Genomic DNA, 27,322 nt, shown 5'->3' on the forward strand with positions numbered 1-27,322 from the left:
GATTGGCAAACGGTTGTCACTTTTCGGTATTCCTTTCTCTTTCCTGTTCCCAGGGCTCCTCGGGACCTCACGGGTAGTTACCATTTAACATCTACCTTTTCCTTCGCAGACAACGGTCTTCCGCATCCGGGTTACCCACATCGGCAGTGGGAGGAGCTAGAGCGTAGTTTACCCGGGTCAGGCTTGTGGAAACGGAGTGACGTCAGGGTTTGCCTAGCGCCGCGACTCTTTCTGTCGGAGAGCTCCCTGTCCTGTACTCTGTGGCCGCTTCAGGTATTGGAATGCGCAGGGGCGAGCTCCGGACATAGGGAAAACCGCGGTGGAATGAGAGAGGCAGACAAATACCAGACTGTTTCGGTATTAGTTCCCCTTTTGCAGGAGCTCCCCCCACCAAGCCTACCATTATTTTCTGAACTGAAATGCACACGGGTTTCCGGCTCAGGAAATCTCTTCTGTCCTGACAGGCAGAAGTGTTCCAGTCTTTAGAAGTTCATCTCTCCAAACACAGGGGCCCCACCGAAATGGGCGGTCTTGGGGTGGGGCCCAAGGTAGGAAAGTCTGCAAAGACAGTGAAACTGAGATAGGAGGATACATACTAATCGATTCCACAAACTTTGTGTCCCTCGAGTCCCCCCTCCCAGGCCTTATTTTTCGTTTTCTTTTCTTTCTTTTTCTTTCTTTCTTTCTTTCTTTCTTTCTTTCTATCTTTCTTTCTTTCTTTCTTTCTTTCTTTCTTTCTTTCTTTCCTTTTCTTTTCTTTTCTTTTTTTTTTTTTTCCAAGTTATGTGATACATGTGCAGGATGTGAATGTTTGTTAAACAGGCAAAACTGTGCCATGGTGGTTTGCTGCATCAATCAACCTATGACCTAGGTATTAAGCGTAGCATGCGCTATTTTTCCTAATGCTCTCCCTCCCCTCACCTCACCCTCTGACAGGGCCCAGTGTGTGTTGTTCCCCTCCCTGTGTCCATGTGTTCTCACTGTTCAGCTTCCACTTATAAATGAGAACATGCAGTGTTTGGTTTACTGTTTCTGCATTAGTTTGATGAGGACAATGGCTTCCGCCTTCATCCATGTACCTACAAAAAACATGATCTCACTGTTTATTATGGCTGCATGGTATTTCATGGTGTATATGCCCCACACTTTCTTTATCCATTCTATCATTGATGGGCGTTTGGGTTTATTCCACATCTTTGCTATTATGAATAGTGTGGCAATGAATATACATGTGCATGTAGCTTTGTAATAGAATGATTTATATTCCTCTGGGTATATACCCAGTAATGGGATTGCTGGGTCAAATGGTATTTCTGGTTCTAGATCTTTGGGGAATTGACACACCGTCTTCCACAATGGTTGAACTAATTTAAATTCCCACCAACAGTGTAGAAGCATTCCTATTCTCCACAACCTTGCCAGCTTCTCTTGTTTCTTCACTTTTTAATAATTGCGATTCTCACTAGTGAGACGGTATCTCATTGTGACTTTGATTTGCATTTCTCTAATGATCAATGATGTTGAGCTTTTTTCCAAGTGTTTGTTGGCCACATAAATGTCTTCTTTTGAGAAGTGTCTGTTCATGTCCTTTGTTCACTTTTTAATGGGGTTGTTTGTTTTTTTCTTGTAAATTTAAGTTCCTTGTAGAGTCTGGATATTAGATCTTTGTCAGATAGATGGACTGCAAAAACTTTCTCCCACTCTGTAGGTTGCCTGTTTACTCTAATGATAGTTTCTTTTGCTGTGCAGAAGCTCTTTAGTTTAATTAGATCCAATTTGTTAATTTTTGCTTTTGTTGTGATTGCTTTTGGCAATTTCATCATGAAATCTTTGTCTGTGCCTATGTCCTCAATGGTATTGCCTAAATTTTCTTCCAGGGTTTTTATAGTTTTGGGTTTTACATTTAAGTATTTAATCCATCATGAGTTAAATTTTGTATAAGGTGTAAGGAAGGGGTCACATTTCAATTTTCTGTATATGGCTAGCCAGTTTTCCCAGCACCATTTATTAAATGGGGCATCTTTCCCTATTGCTTGTTTCTGTCAGGTTTTTCAAAGATCAGATGGTTGTATGTGTGTAGTCTTATTTCTTGAGTTCTCTATTCTGTTCCACTGGTCTATGTATCTGTTTTTGTACCAGAACCATGCTGTTTTGGTTACTGTAGCCTTGTAGTATAGTTTGAAGTCAAGTAGTGTGATGCCTCCAGCTTTGTTCTTTTTACTTAGGATCGTCTTGGCTATATGACCTCTTTTTGGATTTCGTGTGAATTTTAAAATAGTTTCTTCTAATTCTGTGAAGAATGTCAATGGTAGTTTGATGGGAATAGCATTGAATCTATAAATTAGACAGTGTGACCATTTTCATGTTATTGATTCTTCCTATCCATGAGCATGGAATGTTTTTCTATCTGCTTGTTTCCTCTCTTATTTCTTTGAGCAATGGTTTGTAGTTCTCCTTGAAGAGGTCCTTCACTTCCCTTGTTAGCTGTATTCCTAGGTATTTTGTTATCTTTATGCCAATTGTGAATGGGAGTTCATTCATAATATGGATCTCTGTTTGTCTACTGTTGGTGTATAGGAATGTGTGTGACTTTGGAATGCTGACTTTGTATCCTGAGACTTTGCTGAAGTTGCTTATCAGCTTAATGAGCTTTTGGGCTGAGACAATGGGGTTTTCTAGATACAGGATCATGTCATCTGCAAACAAAGACAATTTGACTTCCTCTCTTCCTATTTGAATATCCTTTATTTCTTTCTCTTGCCTGACTTCCCTGGGCAGAACTTCCAATACTATGTTGAATAGGAGTGATAAGAGAGGGCATCATTGTCTTTTGCTGGTTTTCAAGGGGAATGCTTCCAGCTTTTGCCCATTCATTGTGATATTGGCTGTAGGTTTGTCATAAATGGCTCTTATTATTTTGAGATATGTTCCTTCTATACCTAGTTTATTTCTTTCTCTTGTCTGATTGCCCTGGTCAGAACTTCCAATTAGACAGATTATTGAGACAGAAAATTAGCAAGGATATTCAGGACTTGAACTCAACTCTGGATCAAGTAGACCTGACAGACGTCTACAGAACTCTCTACCCCAAAACAACAGAATATACAGTCTTCTCGGTGCCACCTGGCACTTGCTCTATAACTGATCACATAATTGGAAGTAAAACACTCCTCATCAAATGCAAGGGAACTGAAATCATAGCAGTCTCTCAGACCACAGCGCCATCAAATTAGAACTCAAGGTTAAGAAACTCACTCAAAACCACAGAACTACATGGAAATTGAATAACCTGCTCCTGAATGACTCCTGAGTAAATAATTAAATTAAGGCAGAAATCAGAAAGTTCTTTGAAACCAATGAGAACAAAGAGACAAAATCCCAGAATCTCTGGGATGCAGCTAAAGCACTGCTAAGAGGGAAATTTACAGCCCTTAATTTTCTACACAAAATGGGCAAGGTCCTGATGAGGCCACTGGACAGCTGATCCAGCCTCATTTGCAGATTAGTATCAAACATCCTTTCATCTTTTTTTCTGTTCCTCTCACCTGAGTCTTTTCACCCTTATTGCCCAGCATATGTCTTGCACTGAAATAGTCAAAGATAAAATGGGATGGGGATATAGGGAAAGCAGAGAGATGACATTAATACCATACTACCCAGTGTGTATGTGTTCCATTCCCACAGTATTTTCTCCACCTAAATAAATATGCAGGGCCTGAGCATAGGCTTGAGAAAAACAACTCTGTACTCATGGAAGAGGATTATACCAAAATACTTTGTACTGGTGGTCCTACTCCCTCCCAGTTTTGTGGTCTCGTCTGAGACCTTACCGACCACATTTCCTGCCCCAAAAGCCCAATGGACTAGAAGGAACATCAGGACTGCGGGCTAGGGAAGAGAGGTGATTTCAGGCCAGACAGGCCCAGGGCTCTCGGGTGGTCCTCCTGTGCGTTTCATTCCCTGCTTCATGAAGCCAGGCAGGGGAGGAAGGTGCACCAAGTGAACTCTTGGGCAAGGGCTTTCATCAAGGCCTCACCATTGCTTCTCTTCTAAAAGAAGGTAGACCTAGACCTCTAATCCTAGGAAACTAATCACTGGTCTGCAGCAGACTCATTCTTTCTGCCACACTCCTTTTTCTCATTTCAAATGGTGGCTCACATTGGCATTGTACCATCCCCAGAGTTGACCCCAAAAGAAGGCCTTTCCCTGTAAAGACCCACGGGAGATCATAACAGTCCTCCTTCTTTGATGGCACCAGGTAGGGATGGTCCTGGAACCTCTTCCACTTTTCTTTCAGGAGAGGGGACTGCTATCTGTGCACTTTTTCAAGGTAGATCCCAGATCCCAGGTGCTCTCCTCAACTGCACCTTTCTCTCAGCCCTGCACCCTGCTTAATGAATGCATGTACTCTTTTCCTCTGAGTAGATACAATTTTTAACTCTCCCTTCTAAGCGGTGGAGAGTTTGGCTTGTTAGACTGGAGGTTCCTTGAATGAAGGCCCCTTTTTTTCTGTCCTTGTTCACAAGCATATCTTTAGCACATAGTGAACAATATAGTCATTCAAGGGTTGAAAAAGGTGAGGGGCTACTGAGTCATGAGAATTCCTTGGTATCCTCTGCTTTTCTTCCAGATCAATGCTAATTCATAGGCATGTCTTTGTCTTTGCTGGCTATAACCCTAGGGCTTAGCTCAGAATCAGCCATACAGGAGTGGCTCTGATTTTAATGGAGGAAGGGAGTAAGGATTTTTAAAAGTATATTTTAGAAAGAAGCCTGGGATATCTTAATATCTGAGTAATGAATATTTTGGGGGATACATTTAATTTTGATTCGATATTAGTGATTTATTTTTCTTTTTCTGTCTTCTATTTATAAGTATGCATTATTAAGCTCTTTAATATATTAGCTCTTTAATATATTAGTTATATTAGCTTTTTAATATATTAATATATTTAATTATATTAGCTCTTTAATATATTAATATTAAGCTCTTTAATATATTGGCAAACACCTATGAATTCATACACACTGATGAACAATGATCCAGTGGAACAATATGCTAGTATATGAACAGAGTCTTCACAAAAAGACACATCAATATGTTTTAAACATTTGAGAAAATATTTAATCTCACTAATAATAGCAAACGTAAAATATAATTACAACGGTATATTATTTATCATCTGTTGGATTAATGACAAAAATTTTGATAAATTTTAGTGGAGAAAGGGTTGGAAAACTGGCACTACTGCACAATGTTAATGGAAATGCAAATTGCTACACCATCTATGATGGTTTTTTGGCAATTATCAGTGTACAAATGCACATAGCCATAGACCAACAATTGCGGTTTAAGAATCTATGCTTAAGTTATATTTTCACATTGCAAAATATTGTGTGCACAAGAATATTCACTGAAGATTCGTTTTAAACAATTAAAGATTGAAAAGAATCTAAATATTTATCAATCTAAATATTCATCAGGTTAAATAAATTATGGCATATCTTCATGCTGTAGTATATTATGTGATAGGTTCATTGATGATTTCCTTTTCCTGTTTCATTGATGACTGCCTTTTTTGCTGTAACCTCACATGGTAGAAGGGGTAAGGGGTTTTGGGGGCCTCTCTCATAAGGCACTAATCCCAGTAATGAGTCTAATCACCTCCTAAAAGCCCCACCTCCTAATGCTATCATTTAGGTGTACAGTTCTGTGGGACTGTACAAATGTATGCCTAGTGGAACCCCACCACCACGATTAACATACAGAAGATTTTCATCACCCACCTCCCCTCACCAAGTTTCCCCATGTCTCTTGGAAGTCAATCCTTCTTCCCATCTCCTATAGGCTACCTCCAATCTGTTTCTGTGCCTATTGTTTTTCCTTTTGCAGAAATAATTATCCATAGTCCAGGGTATCTTTAACAGCCCAGTTGTCTTGTAAATAGTGTGCTGTATTATAATTATCATTGATTTTAAAATTAAAATGGCCACTGATGTAAGGTATGGAGGGCTTTACTCAACTTCAAACATCATAGACATGATTCAACAAATGACATTTTCTTAACAGACTGTTTGGGTTCAAATTTCAGAACTACCTACGTACTAGTTGGCTTCCATTGAGTCATGTACTTCAAGTTATTTTCATTCTGTGTAAAATTTGGAAGGGAAAAAATAAAACAAACAAAAAGTACATTGTCCTTTGGGACATTAAAAGTAAACTATCTGGAGTCACTGTGTTTTAAAACTTCTTCTTCTGTTATGAGAGGAATGGTGTTAGGAGCTTTGGCCAACTTACCTTGTGTGCCTTGATTTCCACTTGTGTAGAATGGAAAAAATAAGTTTATCTCCTTTATAAGATTATCTCCTTTATATGGTTGTTGTTGTAAAGATTAAATAAAACACAATCCAGCTAAACTCCTCCAACAGTGCTAGGCTCTTGTAAACACTAAAAAATGTGACCTATCATAATTACAATTTGAATTTATATAGCCTGAACTTAGTACATGTTTAAGAAGACTTAATGATCTTACTGCTGAAGTATGTCTATCAACTGATATAATTTTTAAATAATCATTCATTTTTATAATAACTGTTGTTTTATGACTTACGTAATTACCGTTGGAACATTTCAGACATTTGAAACAACCTAAGGAGAAAAGATATCTTATATACACCTTAAAAATGAGAATATCAGAGTATAATCTAAGCATTTTATTAGCACCAAACTTCATTTTCCTTTTTTGGGTGTCAGGCGCTATGAACAGTAAGTTAAAATGAGAAGAAAAACAAATGCCTTTGCTCTCAGTTTTTCACTTGGCCTTCAACTTTTAGTCAGAAAGCCCATTGGAGATTTCAAGTTGATTTTTATTTGTTAAAGGAATACTCATACATCGAATCTTACATTCTACCTAAAAGAAAAGTGACTTAATGCTTTCTCTAAGTACACCTCAAGTCATTGCTTGAGAGCTGAAAGACCCAACACATGTTAGCGATTGTTAGTAGTGATTTTAGGTACTTAATTATCCATTCACTATTAATCACTTGCTGCGTATTCTTCAGATTGTTTATCTTTCTGAATGTATTCTCATATATCAAAACACTCCAATGTATATACACATATAAAATACATTCCTTTGAAAAATTGTGATTACCCTGTATGTAATATATTACCTGACCTCTTTTCCTTATTATATCTCTGGGTTTTTATTTGCCATTTCATTTGGTTGAGCACATTTTCAAATGTTTATTGGATATTTACATAGTTTTTTGGGCATGCTGTTGTTATTATTTACCAATTTCTGTATTTGTTAAGAGATCTTTATATGTCAAGCATATTAGCCCCATGTCTAAAATATAGGTCATAAATATTTTCCTACACCTTTTTTGTGTTTATATATATATGTATGTATATATATATATGCACTTATAATTTATATGCTATTTACCTACTTAGAACTTGTACATGCTATATATAGAGAAAGCTATACCAAAGACATTAATATGTAGTTACATGTATATAAAGTTATATGTATATATACATATATAACTATACATGAGACATTTCCAATTTTATAGTTTTTTATTTTAAAATGTAGTATATTTCACTATTTAAGAGAAAACACAAAACAATATACATGAGGACGTTAAAAGTCTATCCACATGATGGGACAGAAAAATATTGGAATGTTAAGTATTTCCGGGGCTTGAGTTCCTGAAAAGTAATTCACATTAATTTTTCTCTGAGGAAAGTCACTTCTCCTAACATTTGATATGAGTCATGGTAATAAAAATGGTAGGATCAAAGGAGATAAAAAATGCTTAATGCCTGGAATATGATATTTCTAAAAGTTTTAATACCCTACCCCTTACTTCAGTTTTTATACATCAGCAACTGTGTTTCTGCCTGAGTGACACAGCACCTCAGAAACTAGTCATTGCCCGTGACCGCCAACACCTAGCCCTCTTGGTACAAGGAGCAGGATTTCACCTCCACCATCATTATTTTCATCATCAATAGAGTTGTTAAGTTAGCAAGGGCCACATCTTGGATTTGAACATGATGACATGAACAGTATGACATGGCTTTAGGGCCAGTACTCTTAACCATTGCACCACAGAAGCTCTGTTCCAGAAAGATCATTTAAGCCAAAATCAATGGGCATTTATGCAGTCACTCTCAACATCCCCTGTGGCCAACATCCCCTTGTGAATTATCAAGATAATCACTGAACAAGGTCTATGTCTGTGTGAAAGTTATGATGACCTCTGTAAAACCACATTGAAGTATAAAAGAGAAGGGAAGCCTCACTGGAGATGTCAGAGTCTCCTTGAAGATGAGCTGTACCCAGAACAATGGGCAGGACTTTTGGGGGCTGGATGGGTGGAAGGGAGAGGGAGTCCAGCATGACTGGACTGAAGACAGGGGTCCTCCCCGGTTAACAGACAGGACTCAGAGATAACCAACTGGACACTACAGGGTTCTGAGGTCATTCTGGTGTAGGACCAATTAAGGAAAGAGCACACTGGTTTCTACAGGATGCTACGTAGTTCCTTTACACCATGAATTGGCACAAATGTTAGTAAGAAGAAAAGTGCCCACATATCTGTCAATCATTCATGGCAGCAGAGAAGAACCAGGAGTACTAAGAGTAGTAAAGATAAGTTGATGTTCAATTTCCTAAACCTTTATTAGTAGGAAGCGGATTTCAAAGGAAATGATTTACAATTAATCAAACTTGTCCCTCTGAAAATTATATACGCTCCTTAAATTGTCTCTGACTCTAAGTCTCATGGACTCATCTACCAGCAGGTTTTTGCCTGCCTTCTGGAGTCATACTCTCAACCAGAGCTCTCTCCTCATGTATTAATACTTGCTCTTTACTTTGATTTATTTCATCTCTGTATCCTACCAGAGATTATTCAGAGGCTTTTCCCCTCCTTTGTAGCCTCAACTCCTTTCATCAGCTCAGTGAGTTGTATCACAACAAACTGCTTTGACTAGCTTAGGCAAAATTTAACACTCACTATCAATATCATCTACATATTTCTTTTTTTGCACTTACTATTTCTGCAGAGTTTAGATCTGACTAACAGATAGAACTGTGTTTGCTGGCCAAAGACATTGTGGAGATAATTCCCTGATGCCGTATACACACATCTGTGAATGAGGGTTTTGTTACTTTTTCTAGGTATTCATTTTGTTGTTATTCAGATTTCTTTACCAAATTCAACCATGTTCTATCCACACAGAATTTACTATTCAGATGCTACCAAGCCATTCAGAAATGACATTTGCAAACTGGGATACCTGGGACAATATCCATTCATTCATTCATTTATTCCTGTGAAAAAAATATGGTGATTGTTTGACTGTTTCCATTGGCAAGGCTATCAAGTTCCAGTGGTGATTGTGAATCACCCCAAGAACTTGCCCCCTTTTGAAGACAGGAATCATTATCCTCTCACAAAATTAGAAAAAAAGTTCAAGACACCAAAACATTGAATAATTCTTTCTGTTTTTCTTTTTTTAAAAAATATTATAGCTTTACAAAAAATGTCTCAGAATATTCCCAGGGTCTGGAAAATGTACGTATGTGGTGGGGCTAAATTAATATAGGAATGTCATAAAGAGCAATGTTATTTTAAGTAATATGGGAAGAAAAAATATTGTTATTTTCTTCTTCCATGCTTTTCAAGGTTTTATTTATTTTGCCGAAAATGCATTGTGCATAATTCTTTGGAATCTCTGCTTCAGTGTGTAAACACACACATGGCTGTGTACATAAATTATGTTTAGATTCTCTGATTGTAAATTAATATAGGGAATCTTGGGTGATGTATTAGATCCAGGGAAAGGAGGGTGCAGAGAGCATGGGAGAGAGGATCACACAAAGAAGCTGAGGAGAAATTTTGGCCAGCCATTATGAAGATGGGACACTGGAAAGTATCCTCTCTGTGGGGCCCTCTCTACAGTTTGAACTTATCAACAGACCTTGATGAGCAGAGATGGAAGCAGGTCTTCCACATATTAGTGTGGCTCCAGTGGGACAGCTTTCCTAGGAAGGAAATCTCTGTGACTGGAGATTTCACAACCCTTTACATATGAGACAAAGAACTAGGGGCTGACTGAGCCTTAGAGCTAATGTAGGGATTGCCATGCTGCTTGGCACACAGCATGGCACATTCTTGTCTCTCAGCATGTGGTTATGAATGAATGAAGGTGACTGCTACGTTTAGTCTGTGAGTGAGTACCCACATCCCCATGGGTCGGGGAGCAGCTGCAAATAAGCAAGGTCTGAGTACTTCTGTTCTCTGGGCACTGGGGGCCGTACACTCAAGAGGTAAATAGCAGTATCATTCAAGAAATTTCAACCATTCCTTCCTCATTAGAACCCACAAGTAGACCCTATAGAGTGGTTCAAACTATTAGAACTAATAAACAAGTTCAACCGTGTGGTAATATACAAGATAAATATGCGAACATCAATTCATTTCTATATACTTGTGATGAACAATCTGAAAATACAATATATAAAACAATTTCATTTATAATACCATTAAGAATAAAATATTTGGAGATAAATTTAACCAATAATAGATAACTTGTGTACTTAAAACTACAAAATATTATTGAAAGAAATAAAATGAAATCTAAACAAATGAGAGAAAATTTCCTGTTCACGGATCTGAAGACAGAATGTTATTAAGATGGCATTATGCCCCAATTTTATCTACAAATTCTACACAATCTGTGTCAAAATATCACTTCACTTTTTTAATGAAAATGACAAATTTGTTCTAAATCCAAGGATTCAGAATAGCCAAAACAATCATGGACAAAAAAGTTGGAGGAACTCAATTTCCCAAATTTTAAAACTTACTACAAAGCTACACTTACCATGATGGTAATATTGGCAAAAAGATAGACATATAGATGTCTGTTGGAATACAACTGAGAATCCAGAAATAAACCTGTATATTTATGGTTATCTGATAGGAGAAAAGAGTGCCAATACTATTTACTGGAGGAAATGGTGACTTGTCTTCAAATGGTGAAGGGACAACGGGCTATCCACAAGCAAATATACAAAAATTGGCTGGGTGTGGTGGCTCACACCTGTAATCCCAGCACATTGGGAGGTCAAGACGGGCAGATCATCTGAGGTCAGGAGTTTGAGACCACCCTGGCCAACATGGCAAAACCCCATCTCTATTAAAAATACAAAAATTAATGGGATATGGTGGTGATTGCCTGTACTCCCCCCAGCCACTTGGGAGGCTGAGGCAGGAGAATCTTTTGATCCCAGGAGGTGGAGGTTGCAGTGAGCAGAGATTGTGCCGCTGTGCTCCAGCCTGGGCGAAAGAGGGATTCCATCTCAAAATAAAATAAGAGCAAGACTCGTCTCAAAATTAATTTAAAATGATCAAAGACCTAAAAGTAAGAGCTAAAACTAAAAGTCTTAGAAGGAAACAAAAGTTGTCTTTGTGACTTTGAATTAAGAAATGGTTTATTTTGTATGACAACAAAAGTATAAGTAACAAAGTAAAAAGTACATAACTTGGCATTTATCAAAATAAAAGCTTTTATGCTTCAAAAGATACCATCAAGAAGGTGAAAAGGCCACCCACAGAATTGGAGAACATTTTTGCAAATCATATATATTAAAAGGAAGTTATATATGGAATACATAAAAAATCTTACAACTCAAAAGTTATAAGACAACTGAATTTAAAATGGACAAAGGAACTGGCTAGACATTTTTCCAGAGAAGATATACAAATGGCCAATAAGCAGATGAAAAGATACTCATCATTATTTATTAGGGAAATACAAATCAATACCACAATAAGATACCACTGCACACCCACTGGGATGTCTATAATAAAAATAGTAAATGTTGGCAAGGATGTGGAGAAACTGCAAACCTCATACTTTGCTGGTGGGGATATAAAATGGTGCAGCCACTTTTGAAAGGGTCTAGCAGGCATTCAAATGGTTAATCACAACATTATCATATAATCCAGCAATTCCACTCCTAGTCATGTACACAGAAATGAAAACATATATCCACACAAAAACTTGTGCATGAGTTTTCATGGCAACATTATTCATAATGGCCAAAAAACAACTTCAGTGTTCATTAACTTATGAATGGATAAAGGTATTGTATTCATACAATGGAATATTATTCAGCAATAAAAATAAATGAAGTATTGATACATACTCCAACATGGATGAATCTTGAAAACATGCTAACTTTAAAAATCCAGTCACAAATAACCACATATTTTATATAATTTCACTTATGTGAAATGTCCATAATGTGCAAATCTGTACAGACAGAATGCATATTAATGATTGCCTAGAGCTCAGAGGTATGGGGAGATTGAGTTGAGAGCTAAGAGGAGTATGGTTTCTTTTAGAGGTGACTAAAATGTTGCAGAATCGGTTGTGGTGATTGATGCACAATTCCGTGAATATACTAAAACCCATTGCATTATACATTTTAAATGGATGAGTTGTATGGTATGTGAGTTATATTGTAATAAATCTGTTAAAACATATTTGGAGAAATGATGTCCCCAAACATCCCAAATTGGATGAAAAACATTAATCTAAATATCTCAGAATCTCAACTAACTGCAAATAGGATAAAGAGAAGGAGATGTAAGCACATCACAAACTGCTGAAAACCAAAAACAGCAAATCTGGACAGCAGTAACACAAAATTGAATGATCAAATACAAGAAAGTCACAATAATACTATAGCTGATCTGTCATCAGAATCAATGGAGGCCAGAAAGCATAGGGATGACATTCAAGGCACAGAAAAGAAGAAAAAATGTCAAGCCAAAATTGTCTATTAGGCTGGTACAAGAGTAATTGCAATTTTTGCTATTAAAAGTAGTGAACATTAAAAGTAAAACACTACAGTTACTTTTGCATCAACCTAATAGTAAAACCATACTTCAAAGTGAGAGTGTGAAAAAAGATATCCCCAGCTAAACAAAGACTAAAAGAATTCATTGCTAGTAGCCCTGTCTTTACAATAAATACTAAGAAAATTTTTGCAGGCTAAAATGAAATAATACCAGATGATAATATGAATCTATACCACAAAATATGAGCACTGGTAAAGATAACAACATAGGTAATTATGTAATTAATTGCATATGTATTAAAAATATAACAGTATGCATATGTATTATTTCTCTCTTTTTAAAAAATTTTTCATTGATGCATAATAGATACACATAGTTTCACGGTACATGTGATAAAAATATATTTGTATAATTCGCAAAGATCAAATCGGTGTACTTGGGATATCCGTTACTTTAAATATTTGCCTTTTCTTTTTGTTAGAAACGTTTGAGTTACTTTATTCTAGCTATTTTGGAATGTACAATAGATTATTGTATACTATAGTTACCCTACTGCTTAAACCCTAGGTCTTATTACATGTATCAAATTATGTATTTGCATCCATTGATCAACTTCTCTTCATCTCCCTTCCGTCTTTTTTTTTTCTTTCAATACTTAAGCTGCTTTATTGGGAAAGTGTCTTTTTAAAGAAAATAGTTAATAAAATGACAGTAAGATCATTGTTACTAAGTAAAGAAAAATCTCTGGTCAATTGTGTATTACATAGATTTGTTTTTAACAATTATACAACAAATTATTTAAATGGAAAACATTAATATTAAATTTTATTTAAAATTTTGACACCTAAAAATCTGTCCTTTACTTAGAATATAAAATTTATAGCTAAACACCAGGAGGTGTCACTGTGATAACATGGTTTCCCCCCTCTAAACAGTTTTATGTAGCTGGGTACATACCATCTATGGACAAAGATATGTAGGAGATAATAAATGTAAGTTATATAGCAGCATAAAAATACCAGAATATAGGAAAAGCATATGTGTTGCTTGATGGCTAGGAGTGTTTTGAGAATTGCATTTTTTTCTCACTTTCTTCATGTCATAAACATACAGATTCTTTCATTATGTAAGTGATGTGGGGTTTAATTAGCAATGAAAGTAAAGTGAAAAATCCCTTTATATTTGGGCTATGTCAAAGAATAGAATGGTATACAAATCAGTAAGTTACAACCTGTATAATCAAAAACAAATCAAGAAACGGAACATTCCTAATAATGTTTTTATATGGATTTTGAAAAACTTGGCCAGGCGCCATGGCTCACGCCTGTAATCCCAACACTTTGGGAGGCCAAGGTGGGTGGATCATTTGAGGTTGAGAGTTCCAGCCTGGCTAACATGGTGAAACTCTGTCTCTAATAAAAATACAAAAAGAGTTAGCCAGGCATGGTGGTGTGTGCCTGTTGTCCCAACTACTTGGGAGGCTGAGGCAGAAGAATTGCTTGAACCTGGGAAGTGGAAGTTGCAGTGAGCTGAGATCACACCATTACACTCCAGCCTGGGTGACAGAGTGAGACTCCATCTCAAAAAAAAAAAAAAAAAAAAAAAGAAAGAAAGAACAAAGAACTCTTGGTTTACAAGCATAAAAATATAGCAATTGATGGAAAATAGAAATCTAACAGCTAGTTGTATTTTTTTTCCCACCTAGCACGGAAGCCAGAGTAGAATATAATAAACATATGAGCATTGTTCTGTGTCAGGACTATATTCCAAAAGGCAGATAGAAATAGTCCCCTTAAAGGAATTTATAATTGAGTTATGCACATGTAATAATAAAGTGGAAAACCAAGACTGTAACATTATATAATACCACATCAAAGACTATGATATGCTAAGCAGGTAGCATATGACTAAAATAAGTGAGTCCCAAGTAGCAACTATCTTTGTGAATTGTGATCAGGGAATCATTCGTAATAAAGATAAAACTTGAATGCAGTAGGATTTGCATTGTAAAAAGGATGGCAGAATCTTTCCAGCTCCGTTTAGTTCAGTAAGCACCTGTGTTCCAGGTACTAGGGCTAAGAAGCCGACTAAAGCTTGGTTTCTGCCCTTGTTTATCAAAAATACAGGTGGACATACTTTTGGGAAATTGAGACAATAATCCACACACTTCCTGGATGTTGAAGCAGCAGTGGATAAGACTGGAAATGGAAGCCAGGCTCAGTGGCTCACGCTTCTAATCCCAGCACTTTGGGAGGCTGAGGTGGGCCGATCACGAGGTCAGGGGTTCAAGAACAGCCTGACCAACACGGTGAAGCCCCATCTGTACTAAAAATACAAAATTGAGCCGGGCATGGTGCCGCGGGCCTGTAATCCCAGCTACTCAGGAGGCCGAGGCAGGAGAATCACTTGAACCCGGGAGGCAGAAGCTGCAGTGAGCCGAGAGCATGCCATAGCACTCCAGCCTGGGTGACAGAGCAAGACTCCATCTCAGGAAAAAAAAAAAAAAAAAAGGCTGGAAATGGGAAAGTGCATGGGGTTGAGAGAAGACTTGCATTTTGGTCATGCTTCTGTCACTAAATTTGTACAGAGATTTTAAACACACCACTTCAGTGGTTTTCACATCATTTTCAACGTTAATAATTTGCATTTATTCTGTAGGTAATGGGACTCTTAGTGTAAGTGGCATGATGAAATGTTACGGGAAGGTTACTCTGTGTGCTCAGATGTATTGCTGATAGATCGAGGAAATTATTAGCCTGCATAAGTTTTGTTTTTTTTGAATGTGTGTGGTTTTTTTTTTTTTTTTTGAGTGTAGCTGAAAATAGCAATTCCTAGTCTAGACAGGGCAGGGATAGAGATGAAGATCTTGGTTTGGAATGTAAGATTATGGGAATTTTTTAAATTGCATTTTAGGTTTTGGGGTACATGTGAAGAACATGCAAGATTGTTGCATAGGTACACACATGGCAGTGTGATTTGCTGCCTTCCTCCCCCTCACCTATATCTGTCATTTCTCCCCATGCTATCTCTCCCCACCTCCTCACCCCACCATCCCTCCCCCATTTCCCTCCAATGGACCCCAGTGTGTAGTGCTCCCCTCCCCGTGTCCATGTGTTCTCATTGTTCAACACCCGCCTATGAGTGAGAACATGAGGTGTGTGATTTTCTGCTCTTGTGTCAGTTTGCTGAGAATGATGGTTTCCAGGTTCATCCATGTCCCTACAAAGGACATGAACTCATCGTTTATTATGGGAATTTTTAACATCCATATACAGATATGTCAATGGACTTGTGACAATTACTGGCATGGCTTCAGATTTAGATCATCTCTATTTCTCTTTTATGTAAAATCATAATTCTTAGCCCAAAGTGACTGAATTTTTGCTTTTGAGAACACCATTACTACAATTAGGAAATCAAGAAAGTTACCAAGCCATTTTTGTCTTTTAGGTAAGTATTTTGTTTTTATAGTCAGTGCGAAAATACATCAGGTTTTATTAAGCAGCTAAAATACATCAGGTTTTATTAAGCAGCTACCTCTATTTAAGGATTTCCCATTTCCTTTCCCAGAAGACTACATTATTCAAGGGCAAAGAATTTGTTTTATGCCCTTTTATATCTCATGCATAGGACATGTGCAGGGAAGTTTATGGAGGCTAAGCTGTGAGGATGCAAAGACATCGTGGGGGTTTGTGAGGAAGGATGTAAATGGGTGAGGGATAAAAGACTACACACTGGGTACAGTGTACACTGCTCAGGTGACAGGTGCACTAAAATGTCAGAAATCACCACTAGAGAGTTTCTCCATGCAACCAATTCCCCAAAAACTATTGAAATAAAGAGAGAAAAAAAGGGCAGTTCTTGCTATATTGCAAAGCTGACCATGAGTTTGGTTAAGGAAGATTTGAGTTATCCTTGCTATTTACATTGCATTTGTGTTTTACAGTAACTGAATATGAGAAAATTACATAAAGACTAGATGAATGTGTTTCACTGTTTTTAATAGGAACTGTCAGGCTTCTCAATAGTCTATCATCATCTGGTTTATAATATTTCCCATTTCTCTCTGGAAAGGCTTTTAAGCTTTTAAAGTAAGCCATATACTGCAAAAGTAGAAACTTGAAATTTTACCTTTTTGGAAAAAAGTTACAGTATTTTCCCAATTTACAGTATTTTCCCATAAAATCTCACTTAGGTCATTTATTTGGAACTTGGAATGCATCTCCCAATAGAAACAATGAAGTACATGGTGATTAGCCTTTTAGCTGGCACACAAAGACAGTATCATGCCTCAAAATACCATAGTACCATTAGTGATATCATAAGCTAATAATCAGCTACTGTATTTGATGATTTTTTATAAAAGAAATATATTCAGAGTCTTAACTTGTGGGACCTGGGATGTACCCTTTTGGCTGCAGCTCTGAAAGTAATATTGCCAGGTGGGAAAGCAAAGCAGAATCTCTCAGTTCCCAATTCTTGAAGGAGGTGTCTGCTGTTCAGGACCATTTCCTCTGCGGCTGCTGCCCCAGCCTCCCTCTGCTTCCCTTTCTGTTTATTTACTGCCTCTAAATGGTTTGTTCTTCATCTCACTTTCAGAAAAGTCTCACAGTTTCCCTTTTACCTGGTGCTGAAGATATTGTGAGGTTTTACTATGATTTTTGACATGAGGAGAATCGGATGAGAAGCACCCCTTTCCACCACCACTGGACACACACACAGCTTTAAGAGTGCTTAGGTGGCTGGTCCTGGTGGCTAATGCCTGTAATCCCAACACTTTGGGAGGCTGAGGCGGGTGGATCACAAGGTCAAGAGACTGAGACCATCCTGGCCAACACGGTGAAACCTGTCTCTACTAAAAATAAAAAATAAATAATAAAAAAAAAATAGCCGGACGTGGTGGCATGCTCCTGTGGTCCCAGCTACTCGGGAGGCTGAGGCGGAAGAATCGCTTGAACCCAGGAGGCGGAGGTTGCAGTGAGCCAAGATCGCACCACTGCACTCCAGCCTTGTGACAGAGCAAGATTCCGTCTCAAAGAAAAAGAAAAAGAAAGAAAGAAAGAAAAAGAAAAAAAGAGTGCTTAGGTGAGACTGATGTTTCTCTGAACCTGTCACTGGATAAAAGCATCTCCATGTGCAGATTAAACGAGCACCTGTAACATTTTGTTCTTGGTTTCCTTAGTGTGGGATGTTTTGTGGGGTAAGTTGGCTATGAGGTTGCTGTCTACAGGATTATACTAGGGCTGGACAAATAACTAGTGAAAGTGCAAAGCAGTCCCCAAGGATTTATTTTAATCTCTTCCCTTCTTTCTTGCCCCAGCAGGCCCCTGGCTATCACAGACCTAGGTTTCTATGAAGTGCATTCGCCTTCCACTTGGAGATCCCAGGTCCCAGTAGTATCTGAAATCATGAGAGCATAACAAAACCCCTCCTCTCTTCCGTATCTGGTGTGTATGTGTGTATCTTGTATGGATGTTGGACTTAACTGTCTTATAATCTTATGTAGGTATCTAATCAAGGCCACAGAATAAGACTATACTTAAGTCCTGAAATGAATAGACCTTACTAATATTAATCACCTGAGAAAGTGGTGAGTTCTTTTTTTTTTTTTTTGAGATGGAGTTTTGCTCTTGTTGCCCAGGCTGGAGTAGTGCAGTGGCACAATCTTGGCTCACCTCAACCTCCCCTTCCCGGGTTCAAGTGATTCTCCTGCCTCAGCCTTCTGAGTAGCTGGGATGACAGGCATGCATCACCATGCCCAGCTAACTTTGTATTTTATTTATTTATTTATTTTTAGTAGAGTCAGGGTTTCACCATATTACTCAGGCTGGTCTTGAACTCCTGGCCTCAGGTAATCCACCAGCCTCAGCCTCCCAAAGTACTGGGATTACAGGTATGAGTCACTGCACCTGGCCAGTGGTGAGTTCTTAAAGAGGACTAGTTGGGTGTGAGAACCTACCTCTCTCTCTGTTTCTCACCTTCTCTCTCCCTCTACCCCTTTTCTTTCTTCTCTCCCTCCCTCCACAGTGGGCAGGGGTTACAGAAGACCTCTGCCTCATTGAGGTGGACTACAGGTGATGCAGTAATCTTTGTAGGAGCACCTGACCAAGAGATGAGTGAGTTATGCTCTGTAAACCAGATTCTCTAGTTACATTTTGTTGTGTGTCCATTTCCATGTTGTAAACCCCGAATTCTCCATGAAACTTTGTTTAAATGGTCTAACATGATCTCAGCTATGTAGAGGAAGTTAAGCAAGGTGCTGTCCCTCAATACCAAATGTATTGGGTGGTGATGTAGGGAGCAATCTCAAAGGAGAAGGTGGATGTTGTCCTGTGCGGTCTAGTTACTACTCTCCATGTGGACATTTCCCCTCCATTGCCCACCTAGGAGCATCTAGATTAAATTTCCACGAAGGAAAAAGCAAGTTCCCTCTGTGTTAGAGACAGCGAAATTGCAGGCTCCAGCAATTGAAAAGTAAGCTGAAACACTCATTGTTGAGGCTGACTGGCCAAACCAAGTGTAGACAACCATTTGTAACCTATCCTGCTTCTTGCAAAACAAAACATGGATTAAGTGTGTATAGAACAAAAATGCATGTCTTCAACATTAATTATCAGCTCTTTATTATATACTTCCATGTCAATATTTACTTTAGAAAACTTCATTCATGACAAGCTTCTCCTGTGGGCCATGCCATTTTAGCCATTGGCCTTGTGGTCCCTCGCGATTGTGACCTCTTTTCCATGACCTTTGTCAGAGAAGGCAAGAAGTAAATGGGAACTTTATTAGGAGAGTGGATAGATAGATAAGTAGATAGATAGGTAGCTAGCTAGCTAGCTAGATAGATATACATAAATACACAAACACATATGTACATACATTTGTAAAATAATATTGCAATTCAAAAACACATGATAAATACAAAGGAATGGGTTTATTGTCAGTGGGGGTGATTAAGGACATTACCTAATTAGGATTGTTGTAAGGAGAAAATGGGGTCATCTAATGAAGTGTTATGTATCGAACCTTCTTAACATTAACCTTCCATAATGTTATGGGTATTATGGATTTATATGGGATTATATGCATTGAGTTATATACATAATTCATAAACACAGATACATAGACAGAAAAGCTTTTTGCAGTCTTCTTTTTAAATTAAAAAATATATGACTAACATTACTTTAGGGATGTGATTTACAAGCAGGAGTATCCAGTGTTATCAAAATATAATCTTTTGCTTTGCAGATTTCAAAATTCATATATTTATTCTAAATATAACCCCAATACAATAAATACATATTCATACAAGAAAATTACCATGTTATCTCTTTAGTATTTCTTTGAAATACGTAATACCTGGCCATAGACACCAGTCTTTCAGCTATATAATCTGTTGCTTTTGCAGATTTCAATATTCATATTTATTCTAAATATAACCCCTGATACAATAAATACATATTCATAGAAGAAAATTACCATGTTATCACTTTAATATTTCTTTGAAATATGTAATACCTAGCCATAGACACCACTCTTTTAGCTATGTGGTCTGTTGCTTTTGCAGATTTCAAAATTCATATTTTTCTAAATATAACCCCTAATAGAATAAATACATATTCATAGAAGAAAATTATCATGTTATCTGTTTAATATTTCTTTGAAATATGTAATATTTGGCCATAGACACCACTCTTTTACCTATATAATCTGTTGCTTTTGCAGATTAAAATTCATATTTATTCTAAATATAACTCCAATACAATAAATACATATTCACAGAAGAAAATTACCATGTTATCTCCTTTTATTTAAGTCAGATTTATTTATATGTCCAATATATTAATATTCTGTCACTAAAATATGTTGTAAATACTTTTCCAATTTTTCACTTGCAATTAATTTTTGGTTGTTTTGCGGAAAGGATAGAATATATCTTTTGAACTTTAATATTTTCAATTCAACTGAAAGCAGCTCACTGTAGAAAAACTGAACCTGGCACCAGTGTGCATTTACCAATTTCTCATTCCCAGGCTATTATCATGAATAAAATGTAGTCACCCTGCTGACACTGCAAAGAAGTTGACGATTTTGCCTAAATAGTGCATGAAATGAAATTATGGAGCCTGCAATCAAGTTTGGAAGGGAAAGAAAGTGCTAGAAGATCTGAAAGGGAGAAAGAGAGATCAAAGAATGGGATGTTAGTGAGAGAGAGCATTAATACTTAAATAAAATGTGAAAAAACATAGGAACAGAATTCATCTTGCAAATTAATACCTGTCTCACTGGAAACCTTCATTTCATTCTATGTTCTTTCTTGTCTCTGCTGCTCCACCCTATAGCTGAACATCAAAGCCAGTTTTATTGTGTCTAAGAATGGAGAGAGTACACAGGAACTGAAGATTGGAGTAAGGAAAGGGGTGTTCCAAGAGCACATCTATCCCTGACTAGAGGAAAATGGTTGAGTCATTTCCCTTGTGCTGACTTCAGGTCTAACTGTATTTTTACATCGAATATGAATCTGTGTTAGAATTGGGGGTGGCACAGGTGAATGACTGAACACCAAAATTCTGAGTTGTATTAATTGTCACTCTTCTGGGCCTAATTTTTCTCTTCTTTCAAATGAGAATAGCACTAATGCTCATGCAACATGCTGTTTTGGAGATTAAACTAAATGACTGGTGGTTAAATGAGTGTGCAGCCATTCCATACTCAAGACTGTGGTTCCACTGTCTACTTTCACATCCCAGCTCTGCTACTTTGGAACTGTGACTTTGGGTATACAGACATATGTGATGAAGAAGACTTTAGGGTTAGCATTTGCTTGGGAGCATAAGACCACAAGGAATTGTGGGAACTGGCAGGAGGATGAGTGACTGGAAAACCATGGTGTCCAAGTTTGCTAGGAAAGGGTAAGGCCGTGGTAGCCTGATGATGTACAGAGAGGAAGTAGAGGGGCCATGTGATAGGTTCCATGATTCCTGCCCACAAAGGAACCCAGGCAGCTCTGAGAGCCTGAGCTGAACAGACACTGTGGTTGATGAGTAGCATGTGAGACCATCTCTAGTCCCCACAATGAGGCTGAGAAGCACACAGCATGGTCTCTGCTCCCTCAGTGAGAGAACCAAGGCTTAGAGAGGTACAGGAGCTTGTCTTTAACTATTGAGGCACTAAAGGGAAGAACAAGTTTGGCATTATTCTTTTTGTAATGGCAACTATCCCCTTAGCTCCTAGTTTTAAGAAAGTCATACTCCAACATATGGCTCCTGATTGCACATGTTTATAAAGAACTGAAAAGTGGCAAGCGGTAGGAAATTGGTGACTGGTAGGAAATAACATATGCCAAACACCAAAGTGGAAGCATAATTTATAAACTGGTATTACCTCTCCTATGTTATCATTTATAGGATTGTGAATTGAAAACGTTGTACCGCTATTATTTTAATTTCAAAAAGTATGCCTGCTGATTGTCTAACGTGAAATCATCACAGAAGTGTGGGCAATAAATTGTGCAAATGTCTTCTTCAACTCTTGCCTGCAATTTAGAACTGCCAAATGCCAGTTGTTGAGAAAGGTCCTACCAAAATGACCATAACCTGAGATTCTGTGCTGCTGTTTTTTGTTTAGAAGTGAAAACAAATGGCTGAACCTCTTCAAGAATATGGAACACCAAGTATCAGCTCTCTGAAGAATGAGCTGGGCAGATGGGCTGAACCTCCCCCTGCAGGTGGTAACCTGAGGCTCCTAGCACAGTGCAACTTCAGGAAAGGGAGGGGTCGGGACGGTGGATGGAAGCCCCTGGTGTGCCAAGGTAACATGCCTGCTTCTGTTGGGCTCCAGGTCGAGCATCTGACAGAGTTCCACTGTCTCTCAAGGCCAAGGCCAATCTCTAGAAGGAGCATGTATCCTTTCTCATCAGGATTTATCGACAAATTATGTATGAAGGCAAGCCCTATCAATATATCTGCTAAGGCGAGCCAGGGACGAACAGGGATGTCAGGGGCTTTCAGTCCTGGCCCCGCTGGCTCATGGTTAGGGGAAGAGCAATCCAGGACACACAATGTACAACATGTAACGTCACTCTTTATTATGAAAATAAATGGTGATCATGAGTGGGGTGAATACACAGAAAAACTGGCTCTTTGAGTGGTTATGTCACCCGGATTGCAAGTTAACTTTGGCTTTCTGGTCAGCCAGGCCTCCAACCCCAATCCTGGGCATGGCCTTCAGCTGGTGAAAAGAGGAAACAAAGCAGATGTCAATGAAGACAAAGAAGACATCGAAGGGCTACTTTTAGCGGATTTGCTTGAGGATTTCTACTGGGATCTTGCTCTTGGTCTAGAGGAAGTAAAGAAAAGGAGTTGGGTTGTCCAAAGAGCCAGATGCTCTGCGTTCCATACCCAGACCACCTGGGTTACAATTTTCTGGACTTTCTGGAAACATCTGATTCCCGGATCTCACCTGGAGCATAGTGAAAACCTGGTCAGCTTTGATGTAGTTTTACTCACTGTCCTGAAGGCACCTAAGGGAGAAGAACAGGTGATCTCTGACACGCTGACTATGCAATGCCATACCTTAATCTATGCTACTTTTTGCTGGGACACGTGTACTGATATGAGCACCATTGTAGGGAAAACTAAAATGCCAATTGCTGACATTCATGCCCACTAGAATTCAAAGCAGAAAAACAGCGTTGTTCAAATGAACAAGAGCTTAATACATATTGACAAAAAAAGATGTTCAAGAAATAACAAATAGAAATTCAAAAATGAAAATTATCCACCAACTTTTACATTGTGATATAAGATAGCATTCACCATTTTAAGGTGTACAATTCAATAATTTTTCTAGTATATTTATATTTATATAATATTTCTAGTATATTTACAAGAAAATATACTTGTGAAACCATCCCAATTTTATCTACCCAAAACATTTTCACCACCTTAAAAAAAAATACTCCTTACCTATTAGAGGTCACCCTTTATTCCCCTTTTTGCCCAGACTCTGGTCAGGTGATTCACCCACCTCGGCCTCCCAAAGTGCTAGGATTACAGGCGTGAGCCACTGCTCTCAGGTGACTTAGCATAATATTTTCAAGGGTCATCCATGTTATAGCATGTATCACAACCTCATTCTATTTTATTGCTGAGTAATATTTCATTATATGAACGTATCACATTTGATTTATCTTCATAAATTGATGAATATTTGGATTGTTTCCATTTTTCACTATTATGAATAATTCTGCTATAAACACTCATGTTCAAGTTTTTGTGTGAACATGTTTTCATCTCTCTTTGTGTAATTGCTGTGTCATATAGAAATTTCATATTTACCATTTTGAGGAACTGCCATACTATTTTACACAGTGGCTGCATCATTTTCCATTCTTACCAGCAATGTATGAGGGTTGCATTTTATCCACATCTTTGTCAAGATTTAAAAAAAATTATTTTTAACTGACACATAATTGTACATATTTATGGGGTACATAATGATGCTTCAATACATGCAATGTACAGTAAATAGATGAATGTAATTAGCATATTCATCATCTTAAATATATATCTTTGTGCTGGGAACATTTAATATCTTCCTTCTAGCTATTTGAAACTACATATTATTAACTATATTCATCCTACAATGCTGTAAAACACTAGAACTTATTACTCCTATGTAGCTGTAATTTTGTACCTTTAAACAAAGCTCAACCTATTGTTTTCCTCTTATCAACACTTGTTATTTCATTTTCAAAAAATGGTAGTCATCCTGCTGTGTATGAAGTGATACCTCAGTGTGATTTAGATTTGCATTTCCCAGATGACTAATTATGTTTGGTATCTTTCCATGTGCTTTTTGGATACTTTTTTTTGTTTGTTTTTGGAGAAATGTCTGTTTGGATCCTTTCCTATTTTAATTGGGTTATTTTCATTTTTATGGTTGAGTTCTAAGAGTTCTTTATATATTCTGGATACAAGTCCCTTACCAGGTGTATAATATGCAAATATTTTCTCTGATTCTTGGGTTGTCTTTTCACTTTATTGATAGTGTCTTTGATTTTAAATTTTGAATAAATCCACTTTATCTAATTTTGTGTGTGTAGGTGTGTTTTGTTATATGTCAGAAACCATTGCCTAATTCAAGGTCACAAAGATTCACTCTTTTGTTTCCTTCTAAGATTTTTATAGTTTTAGTTCTAACTTTTAGGCCTTTGACTATTTTGGTTTATTTTTTGTATACGGTATAAAATAGGGGTACAAATTCATTGTTTGTGAGTGGATATCCAGTTGTGCCTGCACCAGTTGCGAAAAGACTAATCTTTCTTTATCCACTGGCTTTTTTTTTTTTTTTTTTTTTTTTTTTTTGGCACTCTGGTTGAAAATCAATTGACCATAAAGGTAAGGATTTTGGTTTATTTTGGACTCTCATTTTATTACATTGATATATATGTCTGTTCCTAGATCTGTATCACTCAATATGGATTGATTACTGTAGCTTTGTAGTAAGACTGCAGTAACTTTGTAGTGGGTCCTCCAACTTTATTCTTTTTCAAAATTATTTTTTATTCTGCATTCATTCTATTTTCTTTTCAATGGTAGGGCTAACCTCTAAATTGCTACAAAGAAGCCAGCTGGGATTTTGATATGGATTGCATTTGCATTGAATCTTTAAATAAATTTGGAAAGTACTGCCATTTTAACAACATTAAGTCTTCCAATCCAGGGACCTGGGATGCCATTCTATTTATTTAGGTCTTCCTTAAATTATTTCTATAATATACTGCAGATTTCAAAGTAAACATTTTAGATTTTTTTTTGGTTAAATTTGCTCCTATGTTATTTTTATTCTATTGTATGTGGAATTGTTTTTTTAATTTTATTTTCTTATTGTTCATTACAGGTATATGGTAATACAATTGGGTTTTGTATATTAATTTTGTATTCTCAGACAATACAGAACTTATTTATTAATTTTAATAGATTTTTGTGTTGTTTACATAGGATTTTATATATACAACATCATGTCATGTGATCTGAACACTATATTGTTAAAAAATTAATTTCATCATCACTGTCAATTAATATAAATACTTTGTGAGCCTGCTCATTTTTGGAAGCACATCTAAATAGTTTTTTTTAACAAATTAACTGAAAGTTTCCATTTCTCTCCCCACTCTTCCCAGCTCACATCTATCCTGAAAGACTCCCAGCACTCACTTCTGAGACTGCTCAAGGTTCATCCCAGACTTGGTGGAGACAGTATGCATCGTTTCTTGCTGCTCCTGGGAGAGGGTAGGCAAGGAGCTGGAGAAGGGTACAGGCAATGGGATGGAGAAGGCACTCTGGGTCTCTTTCATGCTGGCATTCCTCAGTATCAGCTCGTCATTCACAACATACAGACTGAAGAAAAGATAAGCCCTCAGACAACTGGAAAAATGGATAACCCCACACTTTCAACAATGATCCTGCTTCCATTACCACTGAGGAACCATATTCCTTCCAAGCACCTACTCTGCCCACTTTTCAGATTCCTTGGCTGGTAGGCTTTGTCCCTGCTGCAGAGTCTACCTTTGGAAAGGTTGTCTACCAGTTTTTCTAGATTTGTAGATTTAACCCCACTGCATATAGTTTACAAAATAAGTAGACATCCCATTTTAAGAAAAGGACTGAATCACAGAGAAATCTTATGACTGTATGGAAATACACACAACTAATTAGAAAGTATTGTGACCAAAAAGAAAATCTGGTATTCTCTTAATCTAGATCTCTCTTTGGATCTATCAGTTGGCTTTACAGGGTACTGAGAACTCCCCGGGGACTGCACCACCACATTCCCACACCACTGATTCTAGGACAGGATGGGTACTCCCACCCACAACACAGCACTTACTTGGAATTGCTGACAGAAGTCAAGATGAAGGTTCGGGTGAAGGCAAGAACAGAACCTGGAGACTCCGTTTCCACTTTAACAACAACAAACAATGATACCTCCATTGTACATGCTTTACACATTCACACAGAGTTCTCCAGTCAGGGAGATAATCTCATGGTACCCTGAAGGGAGCCAGGCTGGGACAACTTTTCAGTGAAGATCAGGAGCGGGTTTCAGGGATTTAGAGGGCAACAATAGGAACAATTGGCTCCCAGGGATAGAACCCCCTAACATGTGTCAGGTCTCTTGACAAACATAAGTTCACTTGATTCATTTTACACATTTGCCCAAGAGATGACCTTATGAACCCATTTTGCAAATGAGGAAACTGAGTGATTAGGTAACAGGACAATGTCCAAACTTCGCAAAGTAAGAACCTGGGATGAGAGCCATTAAACTCTACAGTCTGTGTCCCTAACAGCTGAGCTGTCCAGGTGCAGACAGGCATGGATGTAGATCAGGAAGTAACGACGTTTGGGAACAAAACTGGGAGAGAGGAAGAA

At 37.6% G+C, this 27,322-nt stretch overlaps 1 long non-coding RNA gene across 1 annotated transcript; it reads left to right on the plus strand.

The window, feature by feature from the left end:
- The first annotated feature begins 186 nt into the window (after nt 1-186).
- Nucleotides 187-24,976, plus strand: LOC141582834 (uncharacterized). Its single transcript, XR_012515749.1, has 2 exons — nt 187-273; nt 22,512-24,976. It is a non-coding gene; the product is annotated as an uncharacterized LOC141582834 (long non-coding RNA).
- Nucleotides 24,977-27,322: the final 2,346 nt, after the last annotated feature.

The sequence above is a fragment of the Saimiri boliviensis genome, chromosome X (genome assembly GCF_048565385.1).
Source record: "Saimiri boliviensis isolate mSaiBol1 chromosome X, mSaiBol1.pri, whole genome shotgun sequence".
NCBI lineage: Eukaryota > Metazoa > Chordata > Mammalia > Primates > Cebidae > Saimiri > Saimiri boliviensis.